Source organism: Podarcis gaigeae (assembly GCF_964106915.1).
Source record: "Podarcis gaigeae genome assembly, chromosome: 8".
In the NCBI taxonomy this organism is placed as follows: Eukaryota; Metazoa; Chordata; class Lepidosauria; order Squamata; family Lacertidae; genus Podarcis; species Podarcis gaigeae.
This window is the reverse complement of record NC_139684.1, coordinates 58,576,488-58,595,455: the sequence shown is the minus strand read 5'-3', so window position 1 is coordinate 58,595,455 and position 18,968 is coordinate 58,576,488.

Sequence of the window (18,968 nt, the reverse complement as noted above, 5' to 3'; positions counted from 1 at the left end):
AGCTCAGTGGTAGAGCATTTGCTTTGCATGCAGAAGGTCCCGGGTTCAATCCCTCTTGGGGCTGGGAGAGAACCTTGCCTGAAACCCTGGAGAGCCACTGCCAGTCAGAATGGATAATACTGAGCTTGATGGAGGATTGGCCTACCTCTGTATAAGGCAGCTTCCTTTGTTCCTATTGTGGCAGAAACATATATGCACTGGAGGCAGCTTCTTCAGGTGCGTGAAACATTGGCCTTGATTTGCAGATATATATGTGCACACATGCCTGCACACCCACACGCAGGCAAAGAGAAACAATAGTGGGATCAGGAGCACAAAAGCGACAAAAGGAGCTGGAAAGAATGTCTGAGACATTTCTCTGCAAAACGTTTCCACCTTTTGAAATGGGGCAACTTGAATTTCCTTAACCTTTTCCCCTATATTCACTGGGTATATTTTTATATCCAAGAAGAACACTTCATGAATTTGACAATGTGAGCTATCAGCCATAAAAGCTAATGCGGCAATACATTTGTTAGGTCTACAAGGTGCCAAATAAATATTAGATGGATTGACATTAATCTAGAGGTGCCCCTGGGACCTGCCCTCTTTTCCTGAATGACAGGAGGTTTTGAGGCAGGATTGTGATGGTCTCATGGCCATCCAGATATGGTTGAACTACAACTTACATCAACGTTCACCACTCTCCATGCTGACTGGACCACTCACTCCTGCTGTTGCCAACAGTGCTGGAGGGTGGGGTCCTCCCTCACCAGGCCTTAGTTTCAAGTCCTCTGTTAGAAAGAAGGAGGAGAACCCTCTGCTCTGGAGGTTATGGCATTCGCTGGTCCCCGGTAGACCTTAACTGTCACACTGGCCTGACAAGAAGCCAGCAGATGCCACCTGGGCCTCTAAAGGTCTCCCTCTGTGCCCCCAACCCAACATGCTTGGGCAACAACTACTAGCTGGATCACAGGTTATTTCTTGCAGGCCCACCAAAGCCTATTAAAAGAACTAGATAGCATTAGGGATGGATGTCTGAGTTTGCTTGCTCTCCTCTTCCCTCCCTGTCCCTTTTTCCCTTTGTGCCTTTTTCTCCTCCTTTATAAGGCTGTAAGCCTCCCTGGCTGAAAATAAATGAGTATATGTTGTCTTTACTACAACTCCATGCTCTGCTAACCAGACCTGATGCAAAACTCTGCCAAACGATGGCTGAGGGAAGAGGCAGCCAGCCAGGCGCAAAATAGACACCTGAGGGGTGGGGGCAATTGACAACTGCACCTCTGTGAGCCACACATTGCTGTGACTTGCATGCTGAAGTCGACCTCTACTCAGGACTTCTTTTTTATTTGTCTTTTTTTAAAAAAAAAAAAAGATTAAGTGAAAAACAGGTACAAAAACATGAACAGCAGTTGACATACATCAAGTCGCTGAATGAGCCATTTGAAAAGGAAGATCAAAGAAAAGATCAAGGCTGTGAACAAAAGAAAAGCAGGTCAGAGGCAAGGGCAAGATGACAAGGACAAAGGAAAATTATACAGAAAACAACAGGAGGATGAAAGTCTGTTCAGGCCAAGGAGAGAAGCCAAGTGGACAAGGACATCAAAAAGAAATTACATGCCTCTCCAATAAACTCACTTTTAGGCAAAATTAAAGGTCTGAGATGTTGTACAGGAAGGAACAAAAGAAGCTTCCTATAAGGAGTCAAAACCATCAGTCCCCCAAGCTCAATACTGTCTCCACTGACTGCAGTGGTTCTCCAGGGTTTCAGGCAAGGTTCTCTCCTAGCCCTACCAGGAGATGCCATTGAGGACAGAACTTGGGACCTTCTGCATATATATATATATATATAAATATATATATTTGCTTTCGTAGATTTTCACGGGTACAGGAATGCAGGTTTTGGTGTCCTCGGGTGTCTTCCCGTGTAAAAGTTGGGGTGTCTAGGCGACGTTTCGACGAGGTCTCACTCGTCATCTTCAGGCTGGTGCTTTCGGCTTCTTGTTACTGGAACAGAGCGGGATCTCAATGTTTGAGTTCCTATAAATACTGTAGAGGGGGTGTGGTGTGAACAAAAGAAGAAAAGGCACACTAGCCTGGGAACTTCCTCTCTGCCCAGAACATTGGAGGCTAGACACCACACCCCCTCTACAGTATTTATAGGAACTCAAACATTGAGATCCCGCTCTGTTCCAGTAACAAGAAGCCGAAAGCACCAGCCTGAAGATGACGAGTGAGACCTCGTCGAAACGTCGCCTAGACACCCCAACTTTTACACGGGAAGACACCCGAGGACACCAAAACCTGCATATATATATATATATATATGGGACGCGGATGGCGCTGTGGGTTAAAGCACAGAGCCTAGGACTTGCCGATCAGATGGTCGGCAGTTCGAATCCCCGCGACGGGGTGAGCTCCCGTTGCTCGGTCCCTGCTCCTGCCAACCTAGCAGTTCAAAAGCACGTCAAAGTGGAAGTAGATAAATAGGTACTGCTCCAGCAGGAAGGTAAACGGCGTTTCCGTGTGCTGCTTTGGTTCGTCAGAAGCGGCTTAGTCATGCTGGCCACATGACCCAGAAGCTGTATGCCGGCTCCTTGGCTAATAAAGCGAGATGAGCGCCGCAACCCCAGAGTTGTCCACGACTGGACCTAATGGTCAGGGGTCCCTTTACTTTTACCTTTATTTATATCACATTTAAACAAATCCTTATTATATTCATTATATATTTGCTCAATCGAGCTTCGACTTCCCTCCCTCTCGTCTCATGGTTTCCATAATTCATTATTACTTCATAGCATTTATACATTTTCCCATTTACGTTACACTCTTTCCGTTAATCACAAATTTTTAAATAAATATAAAAAGGTACAAATCCTCAACATTGCAAGTTTCCTTACAACAACCCTGCTAGTGTTGTTAATTGTTTACAATTGTCCTTCAGATATTGTACAAATTTACTCCAGTCTTTTTGGAAAGCTTGATCACACTGGTTTTGGATTTTCCCAGTCAGCCTTGCCAATTCTGCATAAATCTTTGTCTGTCTCTCTTCTAGCGATGGAATTTCCCGTTGCTTCCATTTTTGGACTAAAAGAGTTCTTGCTGCTGTTATCGCATACATAAACAGTTTTATATCTCTCTTTGGGATCTCATTCCCTACTATACCTAACAGAAATGCCTCTGGTTTTTTCACAAATGTATTTTTAAACATTTTCTTTATCTCATTATATATCATTTCCCAGTAAGCTTTTACCTTACTGCAAGTCCACCACACGTGATAAAAAAATTTGGGACCTTCTACATATAAGGCAGATGCTCTGCCACTGATCTACAGCCCCTCCCTATATGCAGCAAAGTCTTCTGGCTTGGCAACATCCCTGAGGACTTTGAGGTGGTGTGTAAGTTTCTCATCTTTCCCAAATGATAAATGAAGCATCTTTCCAACTGGAGATGATGATTAGCCTGGCATTGACTAGTAGGCAAATAATAAAGGGTTTCAAAGGGAAAACATCTGGAAGGCACCAGGTTGGGGGTGTTGTCAGAATCTTAGTTGGTGGCCTCTTGAACCATCACCTCCACAAATACTCTGCTCTAAATGTGGCGCGCACCTTCCTAATCAGAGACACAATAGATCTAACATATGTCCCTGCCTTATTTGCTTCTCAGGGTATTCTGAAATCCATTTCCAGGAGAGAGCACAATATGAAGATGAGAAGAATTGTCCACCCCCTCAGTGCAGCTGAGATGTTATTAAACCCCACACAGCTGCTTCTTGGTCTGGTTTTTTTGAAGTTCCTGTGTACCTGCATGTTTGTATACACAGGCACACCAAAGAGCCGTTGCTCGGTCATTTTATGAGTGTTAATTACACGACTCTTCTATTTGCTGGATTACATTGTCGTTGCTCTTAATTCGTGCGGCTTGCCGCAGGTGCTGGATGGTATTATTAACTTTTTAATGTGGCACATTAACAGCTCTGCAAGTTTGTTTTCCTCACTGTTGATGGATATTTAATTGGTGAGCTGTTGCTAGAGTGGAAAGGAGGGGTATCGAGTAGGAATTCAGTGCATTGTTGAATATGTCTGCTGAAACTTTCCAAATATCTTAAATAAACATGAGAACATCAGTGTTTACCAAAGCTTTCTGTGACAGAGAAGTGGAACACCTACCTTTGGGCTGTTTGTGGAGGGAGGGACATGCTTCAGAAATTTGAGGCGGCAGGGTTTTGCCTTGACCCATTGCCAGGAAATCTCAGCTTAAGCTCCTGGGTAGGCTGCAAGGGTGGGCAATGAAAACACCACCCCAGCAAAAGAACTAAAGAGATCTCTGCACTTTGATCTGTGCCTGCTCTCCCCCATTAAGGGCTGGCTCTACCATTAGACAGAGTGAGGAGGAGGCCTCAGGAGGGAAATGCTGGGAGGCAGGCAGGAGCAGTGGGGTGTTGGGGTGTGCACACCTTATAGCCTGCCCTGCTGCCCGAAACTAGAATGGCGCCCTCAGGTGCAGTAGATAATGCTGTCTCCTTGCCAGTGTTAATTATGAGTCAACAACTACTCTGGTTGCATTCAGGTGAGGCCGCCATCTTGTCCTCAGTCTGAGGCAGCAAAGTGTATCCTGCCCACATTCTGGGGATACTCATGGAGACAGTGACAGAGGAACAGACTCCCTTAGGAAGTTGTGGACTCTCCTTCATTGAAGGTTTTTAAGCAGACGTTGGGTGGCCATCTGCCATGGATGCTTCAGCTGAGATTCCTGCACTGCAGGAGGTTGGACTAGATGACTCATGGGGCACCTTCAAAATCTACGTTTCTATGGTCTTATGACGGCTATGATTCTATGGCTACTAGCCATGATGGCTATGCCCTGCCTACATGGTCAGAGGCAATAATGCTTCTGTAAACCAGCTGCAGGAAACTGAAGGAGGGGAGACTGTTCTGGGGCTCAGAGTCTACTTGTGTGTTTCCCATAGGCCTCTGGTTGGCCAGTGTAAAGGCAGGATGCTGGTCTGATCCAACAGGGCTCTTCTTATGTTCCTATGGCTGATGTATTCATATTCACATCCCTTTGAATACAATGTAGCACAGATAAACATTATTCTCACTCCCATGTGTGTTGAGGTTCACAACATTGGTTCCTCTCTACAGCACATGGTTTGCATACAGATATCTTTCCTTGGACTTGAGCAAAATGGTTTTTGGGTTGGAAGGGAAATGGGCTGAAGGTCTCTCCACACCCCCGCCACCCAGTTCAAAAAGGGGGCAATTTTACAAGGGTTCCATTAGCCCCCAGTGACATCATTACAGAGGCACAATAGATTGACAACGTGACAAAAACATGTTGGTCATCCCTGATTGTCTAGGATCTTGTTTAACACACACCCAAGGTAAACAACAACAACGTTTTTAAAATGACACTGAAGCTACTGACACAGGGGGTCGGCAAAGAGAACTGAATGGGCACCAAAAAAAATGTAAAGGGGGAATATTTGAGATCTTCCAGGGATCCTTTTGTGCCAAAGAGTTCTCACACACTCCAAATTATTCATCATGGAATTACTCACAAACCCCTCTCAGTCCAAGTTCTCAGGGGTCGCTGCAAGGTTGGGTGGTTTCAGGGCTGAATTTTATTGCAGTTTGTGGGGGCTGCTGGGACTTACAGTCCAAAATGCCTGGAGGACACCAGGTTATCAGAGAATCTTTTGAGAATCTTCACCCAGATTCACCCCCTAGACTTGAGATAAAGCTCAGCTCAGCTCTTTTTCATGTGAACACACCTTCCAATTCGGCTCATGCAGAGACAAATATCTGTGCTGCCTCCACTCCACCCCACCCTTCCAAATAACCCACAGTCATTTTCCGGATGTCATTGACCTTCTCAGGGGAGCTGTTCAGATTGAAACATACTAGGCCGTTTGTTTTAATTAGACGGACTTAATTGGCTGCATTCTAAGGGGGGGATTATTCTTGAGGATCAATGAACCTCTTGTTCCTCACAACAACATTGATCCAGCTCAGATAACTCACCCACAGTTGGGAGGGGCAGACAATCACAAGGAAGAGGTGCAACCTGGGCAGTGGGAATCCAGGATGTGCCTCAAGACAAGGTGCCTCTTGAGACCTTTATTCTACACAATACAAGGGGAAGAGCTGCATAACAGAGCACGCTGCTAGTCCTTAAACTGGCCTAAGGTGTGGTTGAAAAGGTGATGCTCAGCTGCTCCTATCAGAGATGAAATTAAAATTTCAAAAACCTCTGAGACATAGGGAATTTCAAAATTTATAGACTGATGTTGGGATTTGCTATCTTTTTTTAATGTTTTGCTCGCCAAATATATGAGAATAATGCAAAGCATCTCAGCTTGCTGTCAGATACCATCAGATTTTCATTGCTGCATGTCAGATATCACTGTATGTCACTTGTCAAACAAAGCCAAATACCGAGCGCTGTGCAAAAAGTTGTTGGATGTCAAATGCCGGTTCTAAAGAGTTGATATTCACAGAAGAGCACACCCAGAAAACAGCTGTAAAATATCTACCATCAGAATTTGCAGATGTGAGAAGCCTGCAGCCTTCTAGATGTTGTTGGACTCCAACTCCCATCAGCCCCAGGCAGAATGGTCATTGGTCAGGAACGATGGGAAATGGAGGTCGATGGGAGGCTTCCCACCCATGATATAGAGCAGTGGTCCCCAACTGGTGGTCTGTGGACCCCAGGGGGTTCACGTAAACCACCTAGGGAATCCTTGGTACCATTCACATAACAAAAACTGCTATAGAGATATCAGCAATTTCAAAAGTAGGGGGTTCATGGCTTGGCCTTTGAAAAACTGGGGCCCGCAGTACTTAGATAATTGGGAACCACTGATGGAGAGCATTTCAAGTTTGCAAAGCCCAGTGCTCACAATTTCTCAGTTATTTTAAAAATACCCTCCAAAGCAGGATAGCATTATTATCACCAGAGAGAAGAGTGCCCCTTATCACCTAGTGAGCCCATGGCTTAGGTGAGGTTCTGCCCCATGCTGCATCACCCACTGTGACTTCTAACTCCCTTCTACCTGGGCATCAGCCCCCTTCCCTATTACTCATCCTGCCTCCCTGTGGCAGCAGGTGTAGCGAGTCTGTCTACCCAGGAGCCTTTTGGTTCTGAGTTACCACACTAGCAAGACATCCCAGAATCCTCCTGGTCCTAGGAATCAGCTGGTACAAGTGAACCAATCTAGTGGCACTGTCTGCTATAAAGCCTCTAGATCTACTGTCTTCCCCAGTTGAAACAATCCATGGCTGAAGAAGGCTGCCCCAGCTTCTGTACCCAGGGACATGTGTCACCTCTTATACCTGAGCACCAGAAACTTCTCAGCTTCCTGCAACTTGGAGGTGCTGGGAGCAGAAACGGCCCCTCACACACCAGTACGCAACCCACTATCCTGTGGCCTGAAGCATCAATGCCCATTAAAAATGAGAGCCAGGAAATCAATGGACAATAATTCCAGCTGCAAATGGGGAAAGGGGAGGGTGCAAGGTGTTGCGCACGTCCCATCAGGTCCACAAGGGCAGCAAGCAGCAGGCCCCCAGTGCAAAGCCAAGGAATCCATCAGCCGGCTTTGCTTTAATAAAGGAGCTGTCTGCTCCATCTCAGAAGCAGTCAATAGGCCTGTAATTTCCCATTTATTTCCTGGATGTCAGGCTTCAAATACTCTCCAGGACAGAAAGAAAAGGAGCAGGAAAGCATGGGGAAAGAGGGCCACCAGATCCACCCACAGAGGTCATGGGCCCCACCTGTTTCCTCATGGTCAGACCCTCCCTATAATTCTCAGACCAGGAGCCCCACAGCTGAAGGGCCGGGTCTGATGGGAAATGGGCTCTTTCCTGCCTATGTGAGATGCTAGAAACAGGGGGCTCCAAGGCCCAATTGGAGTCAGGGTGCACCTGAGCTTAGACCCCAAACATTTCCACTCAGAGGCACCCTTTTCTTCACATTACTACTCCGCACTCAATGAGAGACTAGAACAGAGAGCTTTGCCATTCCCTTGGCAAGTGAACCAGCTGTCCCAACATCATTCCCACTTTGCATGGGATACTCAGAGACATCAGAAAGAGCTTTTCCTTCCTTCCTTCCTTCCTTCCTTCCTACCTACCTACCTACCTATTACTTTTCTATCCTACCTTTCCTCCAAATTGCTCTTCACCATTTTTATCCATACAACAACCCTGTGGGGAAGGTTAGGCTGAGCTTTGGTGACTAGCTCAAGGCCACCCAGTCAGCGTCATGACCCAATGGGGATTTGAAGCTTAGTTTGCATGCCTCCTCTTGAAAACCCTGCTCTGGAGCTCCGTCTGGACATCAGAAATTATCACCTATTTCTGATGTACAGAAGAATAGTCCAAGCCCAGCCCTGGTGAGGCACCATCCATCAGACACTCCACATCAACATTTGCACGTCAGGCTGAGGGTTTTATGGATAGTGCTCTGGGTCAATCCAAACACACCTAAAATAACCCTGGGCAAAGTCCCTTGTGCCAACCTCCATGCCCCAGTGGAGAGAGACTGACACCTGTCAATCTCCTTCTCTGCTCAAGCACTCGGGTTCCCACAGCATGAATATTCATATGTTTGTGTCAGCATTGTGGAGGCTCTGAGGGGGTCTCTTGATGGGCACCCGGCCCATTAACTATTCATAGAATACACCAGGCTAACATGTAAATACTAATTACTTTGGCAGATTGCTGGCTTATTAAGTGGAGATTTCAAGCGTTTCTCAGACAATTATGCCCTGACAGTGAACAGTCTGGTGGGCACATTCCACAGGCAACACAAAGCCAATTGCCACCTTCCTCCCTCCCTCTGGTCCCCTTCACTTCCTCCATCCCCACTGCAGCATTAAAGTCCCTGCATGAAAAAACAAGGGTGCCTCCTCATAGCACTGTCTCTGGCACTGGGGCAGAGCAGAGCTTCATTGGGGTCAGCACCACAAGGGCTTAGCCCCAAAACCTAATTTCAGTGCTAGGTCTCAGCTAGGAAGGCCTTCAGGAACTGTGAAGAAAAGGGTGATTTTGAGCGTATGCAAAATACCTTTCCCTCATCAAGGGGTAACCACAAACACACACACACACACACACACACAAACACAAACACACAAAGAGGAGCGCAGGGGTCCTTTACCTTTACTTTTTACCTTGACAAAAAACCACAAACATATGTTTCACATAGATAGGATAGGAGGCAATGCCTGCAAGAATTGTTCTAATGCCCCACAAAGATGTTCTTTTTCTTCATATACAGGGAAAGCATTGTTTCGTCATTTGTACTGAGCAAAATCTGTCTGCATCAACACAAAAAGCCATGGCCAGGGGCTTCCCCGAAAACCTAATAGAGGGGCAAGATCAGTTGAAACATTCATGCTTTGGACCCCTTCATCCTATGCTCAGGTTGTATTTATGTGTAAATAAAACCATATATTCGAAGGACACCACAGTCTCCATTGTCCTTCATTCCAAAAACCTGAACCCTGTGCAAAAACTCCTGGTCGCGGTCCCTTCCAACTTTTTGATTTTCTGGCTCTCTTGCCACTTAGAGAATGGGGTTGGTATAAGAATAACATATTTTTTGCCCTATAGGACGCACTTTTTCCCCTCCAAAAATGAAGGGGAAATGTGTGTGCGTCCTATGGGGCGAATGCAGCGCGCCATCCCGCTGTCCCCGGACCTGGTTTGGAGGCTGGCGGCGGGGAGAAGCTGGGGGACAGCGGGGAGGCGCAGCACACCCAGGCTTAGCTTCACGCAGCTCTCCGCAAGCTGTGGGAACCCAGCGCTGGGCTCCCATGGCTTGCGGGGAGCTGCCTGTTCTGCCCTGCACCTGGGGGGGAAATATTTTTTTCCCCTTTATTCCCCCTCCAAAAAAAAATAGGTGCATCCTATGGGCCGGTGTGTCCTATAGGGCAAAAAATACCGTATATTGTAAGGCTGCCTTGAAGTCTTAGACCACATAACCATTTCAAAAAGGGGAAATCATGCAACACTAACAACAATGATTATGATAATGATGCTGTTCTCCTTGCTCCAAGTAAGGGTGGATTCTTGACATGGGCCAGAGCCACTGAAGCTCAAGATGCCACAAGGCTCTCCTTCCAAACTTTGTCCCCAGCCCAGCACTCCAAGTATCCTTGAGAATCCATGCCCCCTGTGGCAGTCAGCCTTACCTGGCCTCACAGAGTGGGGTGCCATGAGGCTTAATTAACATCAGCAAAATGTTTGGAGAGCCTCGGATGAGCAGTTCAGGAAAAAATGCAAACAAAGAATTACTGTTAAATCAGCAGAGAAGCCTCTTCAAAGGGAGGGGGAGTCCCCTGGGAGAGAAACCAGCTCACAAAGACAGTGGTTTTGACAGTGGTTCAGTTTGTGAAAGGAAACTTCAGAGGATAAGTGGCAAAAGGAAGTGGGGGGGGTAAGGAAAAGGCCAACTGTTGCATCCTAATATTCTGCAGTGTTCAAAACAGCATTATCAAATAGACCACTTCTGTGTTTGCATGGCAGTGTCCCCTAGTGGGAACCTGACACTCTTAGCAGGGGTAATTCCCATCATGGTGCCCCCTGGATGGCAAGGCTAACATTGCTACCACTGCCTGCCTCTTGCTTGGAGCGCACCTTGTTCTTTGCGCCTACACCTGCTTTTTAAAATCTGGGTCACATTTTGAAAGGAGAGCAAAAATTCCATGGCTTCTGCCACATTCTGAAGGCCTCTCCACTGAGACAGACCTTACAGTTAGAGGCCTCTGGGTATCCCCACATATCAGCTAGTCAAGGCTTCCATGCATGCCATGACACAGCATGGATCAGGTCCTTCCTTTCTCTCCTGTTCCTTCCACGCCCAAATTTAGATGATTAGCTCACTGGCAGAGACCTGGGTGTTTTGGTCTGCTTAAGTAAAGAACAAAGGGAGCCAACTTATAGGTCCATCAAAGCCAAGCTTGTCTACTCTGACTGGAAGCTGACCTTTCCCATCATCACCTGCTCCCTTTTTCTTTCTTCATCATGCTTCAAAGCTGGCCATACATGCATGTCTGAGCTCTGTAGCTCAGACACCATTTTTGAACTTAGATTTTGTACTTTCGTAACGTAGATATTACCTATAAGCCTGCCTTTATTTTGCTACTGTAATTGCTGCTTCGAGATCTAGATTATGTAATTAAATACTCCTTTTATTTCTTCCCAAAACAATGTGTGTGTGATTGCAATACCAGGAAAATTCAGTCTGCCTCAAAGCATCCTGGATTATTGTTTCTAGAAGGTTAAATCAACCTTGGCTTAGCTTCCAAGTTTAAGCTGCAAAGGATACTACTCTGCTGATCTCACTAACATGAGCAAGGATAGATAATAACTAAACAATATATCCTCTCCTAGTGTCTAAATCCATTCCTACTTTAACTATGGAACTCACTCCCACAGGAGGCAATGATAGCCACCAGCTTGGATGACTTTAAAAGAGGATTGGACAAATTCATGAAGGATAAGGCTATCAGTTTCTGCTAGCCACAATGGCTATGTTCTGCTTCCATGATCAGAGGCAATCGTGTTCCCGAGCACTGCTTGCTGGAAACCACAGGAGGGAAGAATGCTGATGTGCTTAAGTCTTCCTTATCAGTTTTCCACAGTCACCTGGTTGGCCACTGTGAGAACAGGATGCTGGACGAGATGGGCCATGGGCCTGATCCAGCAGGCTCTTCTTATGGTCTTACACCCCAAGGTGAGCAGTCAGTCACCCAATGATGGACAGAATTTCAACTGCCCGTGTTCTCATCCCTATTGACCCAGGGGAGTCACAATTCTCTGTCCCTATTTTGCCATTCAGGGGAGCTTTTTATTTTTAATGGCCTAGTTTTCCTTCCTTGGGGTTAGCAAAGGGAAAATACAGTGGTACCTCAGGTTAAGAACTTAATTCGTTCTGGAGGTCCGTTCTTAACCTGAAACTGTTCTTAACCTGAAGCACCACTTTAGCTAACGGGGCCTCCTGCTGTCACCGCGCCACCACCGCACGATTTCTGTTCTCATCCTGAAGCAAAGTTCTTAATCCAAGGTACTATTTCTGGGTTAGCGGAGTCCGTAACCTGAAGCGTCTGTAACCTGAGGTACCACTGTATAAGGATGCTTCTCCAGTCTTTCCGTGTACTGACCCCCCCAGTTCAAAAGCACAACAGGCTCTTGCATAGGAAAGCAGGAATGCCTACAGCCAAGGTGGCCAACTTTTCTCTTTGCCCTTGTAGCTGTGCCTTTAATAGAGACTTGATCTGCAGTATGGAGCCAGCAATGTGACATTTTGCTGTTGCCATACCATATGACCAAGACACAACAGCAAGAGCCAATGAAAAGGTGACGACCCTACATGTAGAACAGAAAGAGAGAAATGAGCTTTCAGCAGCTTACCTTAGTGAAAGTGGGGGGCGAGGGGAGAGAAGGAAGAGTGTTAAAAAGACTGTTCATCTGCAAAATGTTGGAAGTATGTATATTTAGGCAAAGCTTGCAACCATGGGACTGATTTCTAGGTGACACACAACTGTGCTTGTTTCCTTTGCAAGTTATTCTTCACCCCTAATGGGGAAAGAAACCACCCTGAATCCTCAGCTCATCTCTAGCAATTGTAAGTTACAGCTAGGCCCCTCAAAACAACAACCATTTTTGTGATTGTGGCAACAGCAGCAAAGAGAGGCAGCTGCTTTTTATGCCTCATACAAGAGTGATAATCACACATTTAGAAGCCTTTGAATTGCAAGCAACTCAAGGCCACCAAAATCCCATTAACAAGCCTCTGCGAGATAATTAAACATCAGTTAGTGAAACAGTCATTTAACGGGGGCGATAAAAGGAACTGTCAGCTGTATGTGTCCCCACTCTCATCCCACACACCTCCCAGGCCTGCATTCTTCTTCATCACTCCCAGAATCCTTGAGAAAGGCTGTTTGCGCGCACACAAAGGCAGGCAGGCAGGGGAGACCTTGTAAGGAAGAGATCAAACTCATCAGCATCTTGCAGCAAGACAGATGTCTCCACCTGTCTTCTAATATGTGCAAAGCTCAAGCAGAAAAGAGGTAGGAAAGGGGCTGTGGAGGGATTGGTCCAGTCCTTACCAGCTTCCCCTTTCCACACATACACACACCATTCAGAAGAAGAGTCCTGCTGGGTCAGATCCAGCAGCCAGCTAGATGGTTCTGGGCAGCTCACAAGGAGATCACAGCCTGCCAGTCGGGCTCCCCCTATACCAGTCTCTCCTTCCACCATTCAGATTAGTAATGTGCCAAACCCTGTCCTTCAATTTCCCAAAAGTTTTATTCCTCCCTGAAAGAGGTTTCTGTTTTATTTCATTTTCTCATTCTCACCCTGCATCCCAGGAATGCAACTTGGCACTGAAAAGTACTTCTAGGGCCAAACCATGGTAAACCTTGGATTAAACTAAATGCAGGCAAAATGCCATAGAAATTCAACTACAATGTTCAGGAAAGCACAGAGTGTGTTGCAGAGAGAGGTTTGGAAAAGAGATTCTTCTTAGCAGAGTTAGCACAATGGTGATTACTCCAGGCACATTAAAACTTTGCTAGATTTACATCTGCCCTAATCCAACTTTAAACAAACATTCCCCATGAAAATACTTCAGCTAAAATAAATCACACACTTAGCTTTGCAAATAAGTGAATGTTTTACTTAAAGAGCTTCAAGAAGTAACAGCAAACAAGTTGCCATCCATTGGCAGTACTGTAAAGTGAAAATGAAAAAAGCTTCCAAATGACTTAAAAAGAAAAACAACTTTGTTTCCTTACCAAAAGCATCATGCACTCTTTAGGTTAGCAAAGATGCATGCTTTAAAACCTCCCTTTGGGGAGATTCAGTTCACTTGGTTTTTCTTGCTGTTGGGAGCCATAGCCACATGGCTCCTTCCTTGTTCCAGAAAGCAGAGAGAGAGAGAGAGAGAGAGAGAGAGAGAGAGAGAGAATGGGAGGGAGAAAACAAAATGCTGCAGGAAACCTGTTAGGTTCCACCACCCCCACCACCCCTCACTGGCAACCTGAGCTCAAGTTAACCCTTGCATGCATGCAAGTGTAAGTCAGTAACTGTATTTCACTATTTCACAGAGTGAAATAGTCACAGTCCCATCACCTTGTTCCTGGCTTTGTCTCCAGGCAAGTGATGTCCAAAGGCCTGGGCCAAATGGTTTCCAATTTTCAGTCTGAAAATTTTCCCCAAAGATGCTAGGATTTAATTCAATCCTACCAAAACGTTCCTTAAAAGCATTGAGTATTAAAAACCACATGAAGTCAGCAGCAACGTGGGGCATGCCTCAATTTTGCATGGGCAGATGCAGTTCAAATGTGCCACCGTCTCTTTACCAACCTCGAGTCTGTTCTCCCACCATTCCATGCATCTGCCATCCCCCACAGACACAAAGGTTCTGGGCAAGCATCACCTCCTGCACTGACCTCGACCCTTCTGCTCTGGTGTGGAGACAAGCTGGACAAGGAGGCCAGTGAGGGCAGATTGGAATGTCAGCTGTCCATCAAACATCCTTGTGGAACTTCAGAGGGCTTCTCTCTGACCTCTCTCTCGGTTTGCCTTTCTGGCACTGGAGAGATCTTGCTTTGGAAAGACCAAGCTTCTCGTACACATGTGTGTGTGTACATGCACTGGAGATACTCACAGCCAGTTCAAAAAGCTGAGAGGTGAAACACCCTGGAGAAAAGGTTTATAAATACCAGCACTGGTGGAGAGGAGGGCATGAAGGAAACTGAAGAGCCTCAGTAGAAACTTGGGAGCCCTACAGGCTTCCTTTGAATTGTGCATTCATGAAGATTTGTGTTCATGGTGCTGTTGAGGCAGTCATATGGAGCCCTGCTTTTAATGCTGTGTCTTTGCTTGTGTTGTGTTTATTGGGAGTGAAGTTATTTGTTTAGTTTGGTTTGTTCTTATTTTTATTATGTATTTTGTGTTTTTATTTTGTGAACTGCCTTGAGATCTTCAGAGGAAGGGTGGTATGCAAACTGATTGATTGATTGATTGATTGATTGATTGATTTCTATTTTGCAGCTGCAAAAGTTTGGGGTCGTCACAGGACACCATGTTGTGGGATTTGCACTAGCTGGCAGTTTCCAGTTTTTTTGTTATTTTAAGTAGACCCCAAAAACCTTAAGTCTGCCCAGCCCTAGTTTAAAATAAGCCCCCTCCTCTCTCTCGACCAAACCAGATGAGATGTGGAAGATCCACGAGTTGTTCCCCCAAGGCTTTCAAGTTTATTTCAAAACAGCTGTGGGGTGGGGGACTGCAGATCTGATTAGAGCAGTGGCCATGGGAGAACAAGGGGAGCTACTCTTTCCCCCTATCTAAACTGCCCCCACTTCTCCATGAAATTTCCACAATTTAAAGTATCCCCAATGTTGCCAATAGTCCCCCAACCCAGTGGAAAAATAGAGGTTTCTGTAACATGCAATCTATTTTGTGGACACTGTGGGTGCTCATAGGATCCTTGGGGGATGATTTAGATCTGAAAAGTGGTGCAAAAGGAGCAGATTAAAAACCCTCCCCCACCCCACCCTACCTGGGCATTTCTGCTCCAATAAAAATCAGCGCGCACAAAAATGTGTCCCTGGGGCTTTGTTTTTGCTTAAAAATCCCAGTGTATGCAGATCTCCCTCTTTACGCCTGCTTTGACCCTCCACCTTCCCCCAGGAGTCGGCAGGGATCGTGTCATCAAGCCGAAGCCGCCTCTCCCCTCCTGCCTAATTGCCCTTAAATAAAACTCAGCTCGCTGCTCAAAGGAAATCGATTCAATTTAGTAAAGAGCTCCAAGGACTGAAAATTGGGAGGTGTGCGTTAGAAACAAACACAATCAGAGGAGGGACACTGCTGAGTTACACGATTAGGAGACCTGGGCTTGCCATATCTCTCTCTCTCTCTCTCTCTCTCTCTCTCTCTCTCTCTCTCTCTCTGTGTGTGTGTGTGTGTGTGTGTAGGTGACAATTGGCCCAAACAGAGCCAGTGGATTCTTCCAGCTTGCTTGTTTTTGACCCCTCTCAGAAAGCTGACAGAGAGAACTGCCAAGGACCCACAAGGGAGGAGGCCTGCTGTGTCTCTGAATGATTCCCTGACCTGGCCTCAACCCTTTCCCATCAGGCTCACTAGGGATAAATAATCAGTGTTGGGTGTGAATGGACCAGATCATGGGTGCCACAGCACTCCAATTGTTGTGCTCTGGGGTTGGGCCTCACATGTAAGCCAACATGCCAGCCTCTCTTACCCCACTTGTTAACAGCTAAATCACTGCAAGGCAGATAGAAGGAGCAGGAGAGAATGGGCTGGAGCATATAATAAGGCCAAGGTTTCCCCACCTCTGCTACAGAACTAGCCACTCCCCAAGGAGTCTGCCCACTGCTTCTGTGTATGAGTCACTGTTCTGACCTTGCCTCGTTCCCAATGACCTTCACTGGGGGCAGGGTGATTTTGGATTCTGCAGTCACTCCCTGACACACAAGTTGCAGGAGGATCACCATCTGTCAGAGAAGACACACACACACAGCAGTGGCATACAAAGAAGCACAGTGAGTGGTCTCCTCTGAAGGCACTCTAAAAGTAGATCTTTATGGTAGAAGGTGTGGCCAGATTCCAGAACTGGAAAAAGCACCTTGGACTTTCCTAGAGAGGAATCCAAATTGCATAGGACAATGGTGATAGAGAAAGTGTCTCCCTACAGAGACGGGTTTAGGGGAGCATGACCGGTTCGGTCACACTGGTCACAGAGTATCAGGGGTGCTGCAGGAGGACACAGCAGCCATGATTTAGAATGGAGCACAAGAAGCAGGGGGCACACAGGGCGTCACTGAAGTTAGAGACCCCAAAGTCCACCACTGCTCCCTAGTTTGCTTATGAAAATCAACAGCCTCCATAGTTCAGGCCTGTCCCTCCTTTGTGCAGCTTTCATTCAGCTGTATCATCTCTAATGCCGGATAAGCCAGAGACCACACATATTGGAGTTTATTCCCCAAGGGATGTTAAGTACAGAGCGGAGAGGAATCCTTCTGTCTATTGAGTTCTGTGTGCACCATGTGGAAGACGAGCAGGCTCAAGTGAAGGCAGTAGTTGCTATAGAGATACTGCAAGGCTGGAGGGGTGGGGAGAGTGGAGTAGAGAGAGAGAGAGAGAGAGAAGTTGAGTCTCTGCACTGAAGCCAAGAAAGAATTGGACCTCACTTGTTCTCTCACAGGGAAACAGAAATTGCCAATGTGTTTCTGCACAATATAGATTACAAGAAAGGTCTTGACACTGAACATTTTTGGACATATTTCCTTCAAAATGAGGGGCATGGGGTGCACAGAAGGATTTTTCACACCACTCTGCTAGACAACTTTAGCTACGAACGTAATTCACATCGGTCCCTAGAGTGGCTAGAGTGTCAGACTAGACTCTAGGAAACCTGGGTTCAAATCCCCACTTAGCTATGAAGCTCACTGGTTGACCTTGAGCCAGTCACTGCCTCTCAGACTAACCTCACAGAGTTGTTGCATGGGGGAAAAGGAGAAGGGAAGCGTTGTGCGTTGCCTTGAGCTCCTTGAGGTAAAAGGTGGGGTGTAAATGTAGCAAGTAAATGAAAATAAATAAGTGGACAAGTCTGAAAATGGGCCATTGTTACACAGTCAAAATCTTGACACATGAAATTACCTCAGAACATAGGCCAGCACAAGCCATAGCAAAGAAGCCGCTCGTGGAAAGGCCCACTGAGCTGTGGGCTTTCTGTTCACCTTGGCACACTTGTGGCCTGAAAAAGCTGAAAGGAGGGTAATTTGTAAATCTATTCCTCAAAATGGGACAGGGCAGCAGAGAGCGATTCAAAACGTTCTTACAAGTACAAAACTTTTCTCCTCATTCATGGGGGCGGGAGGGGGAGTTTTCACTAAATGGCTTGGCCGATTCAGCTAGTCTAATTATCAAGCCATGGAGTTTCCACTGAGTTCAGCCTCACTAGGCCCCAGAGGGAACCCCAGGATGGAATGACAGCTCACATGCACACCCCAACGTTGACAATAGCTATTCACCCATCACCTGCCTTTGACAGTTTCTGTATTCTCTCCACAGGGAGAAAAATCAAGCAAGGGACAAGTGTCAGTGGAAGAGCACCCCTGCTAGGTCAGGCTGCAAGACGCAGCTTGCTTGAGGCCAGTCATGCTATTTGATCTGTTCAATGGGCTTGGCCAAGAAGGATGTCTGTCCCCCACCAGCCAGCTCTCCCACTGTGTGCAGGAAACGGCAGATTCTCAGGTTGCCGTCCCTTATCTTGCTTTGCCATCCTGACTTAGTCCTGCTCAGCTGGCAGAATCGGAGCAGCCAGATCAAAGTGGCAGCAGCTCTTTCTGAGGCTTCAACACATTTGCAGCAGGCAAATGAAGATGAATGTTGCTAAACCTGAGCTGCTATGTAGCTGTGATGTAGGAGCATTGCAGGACCTTAGCTTGTTGGTTGTCAAGTTGTGATCTAAGTGCCTCTTGCTTACTTTGTTGTCAGACACTTAGACAAGAGTAGAGCAATAAAGGCTCAAATCTATTGCATAGCCTGGTGCTGTGAAGCATTTTAAGGTTCTGATTTCCAGAAACCCCTGCTGTGGTCGTTCTGCAGCAGGTTGTTTAACGTCTTTCATTGTGATAGTCAGCTCCCCTGCATTATTTCATGTTATTTCTACCCATCTAAAAGACTTGCCGTGGATAACGCTGGCAATCAACCTTTCCAGGCCCAGAAAACAAAGGAGCCACAGTTAGTTAGTTATTTTACACAAGTGACGGTTTGTCAGCATTTTCTATATCTGTTTGTCTATGAGATCCATCACTGTGCCTCTTCCTCTCCTACACTGTCTCTCTGTCAGTCACCAAAGGACAGTCGTTACTGCTTCTGATATAATCCAGTTTGGTAAGTACATAACCCAACAGTTGAAGACCAGTGATTTAAAAGAAACACATTTCCTCCTTT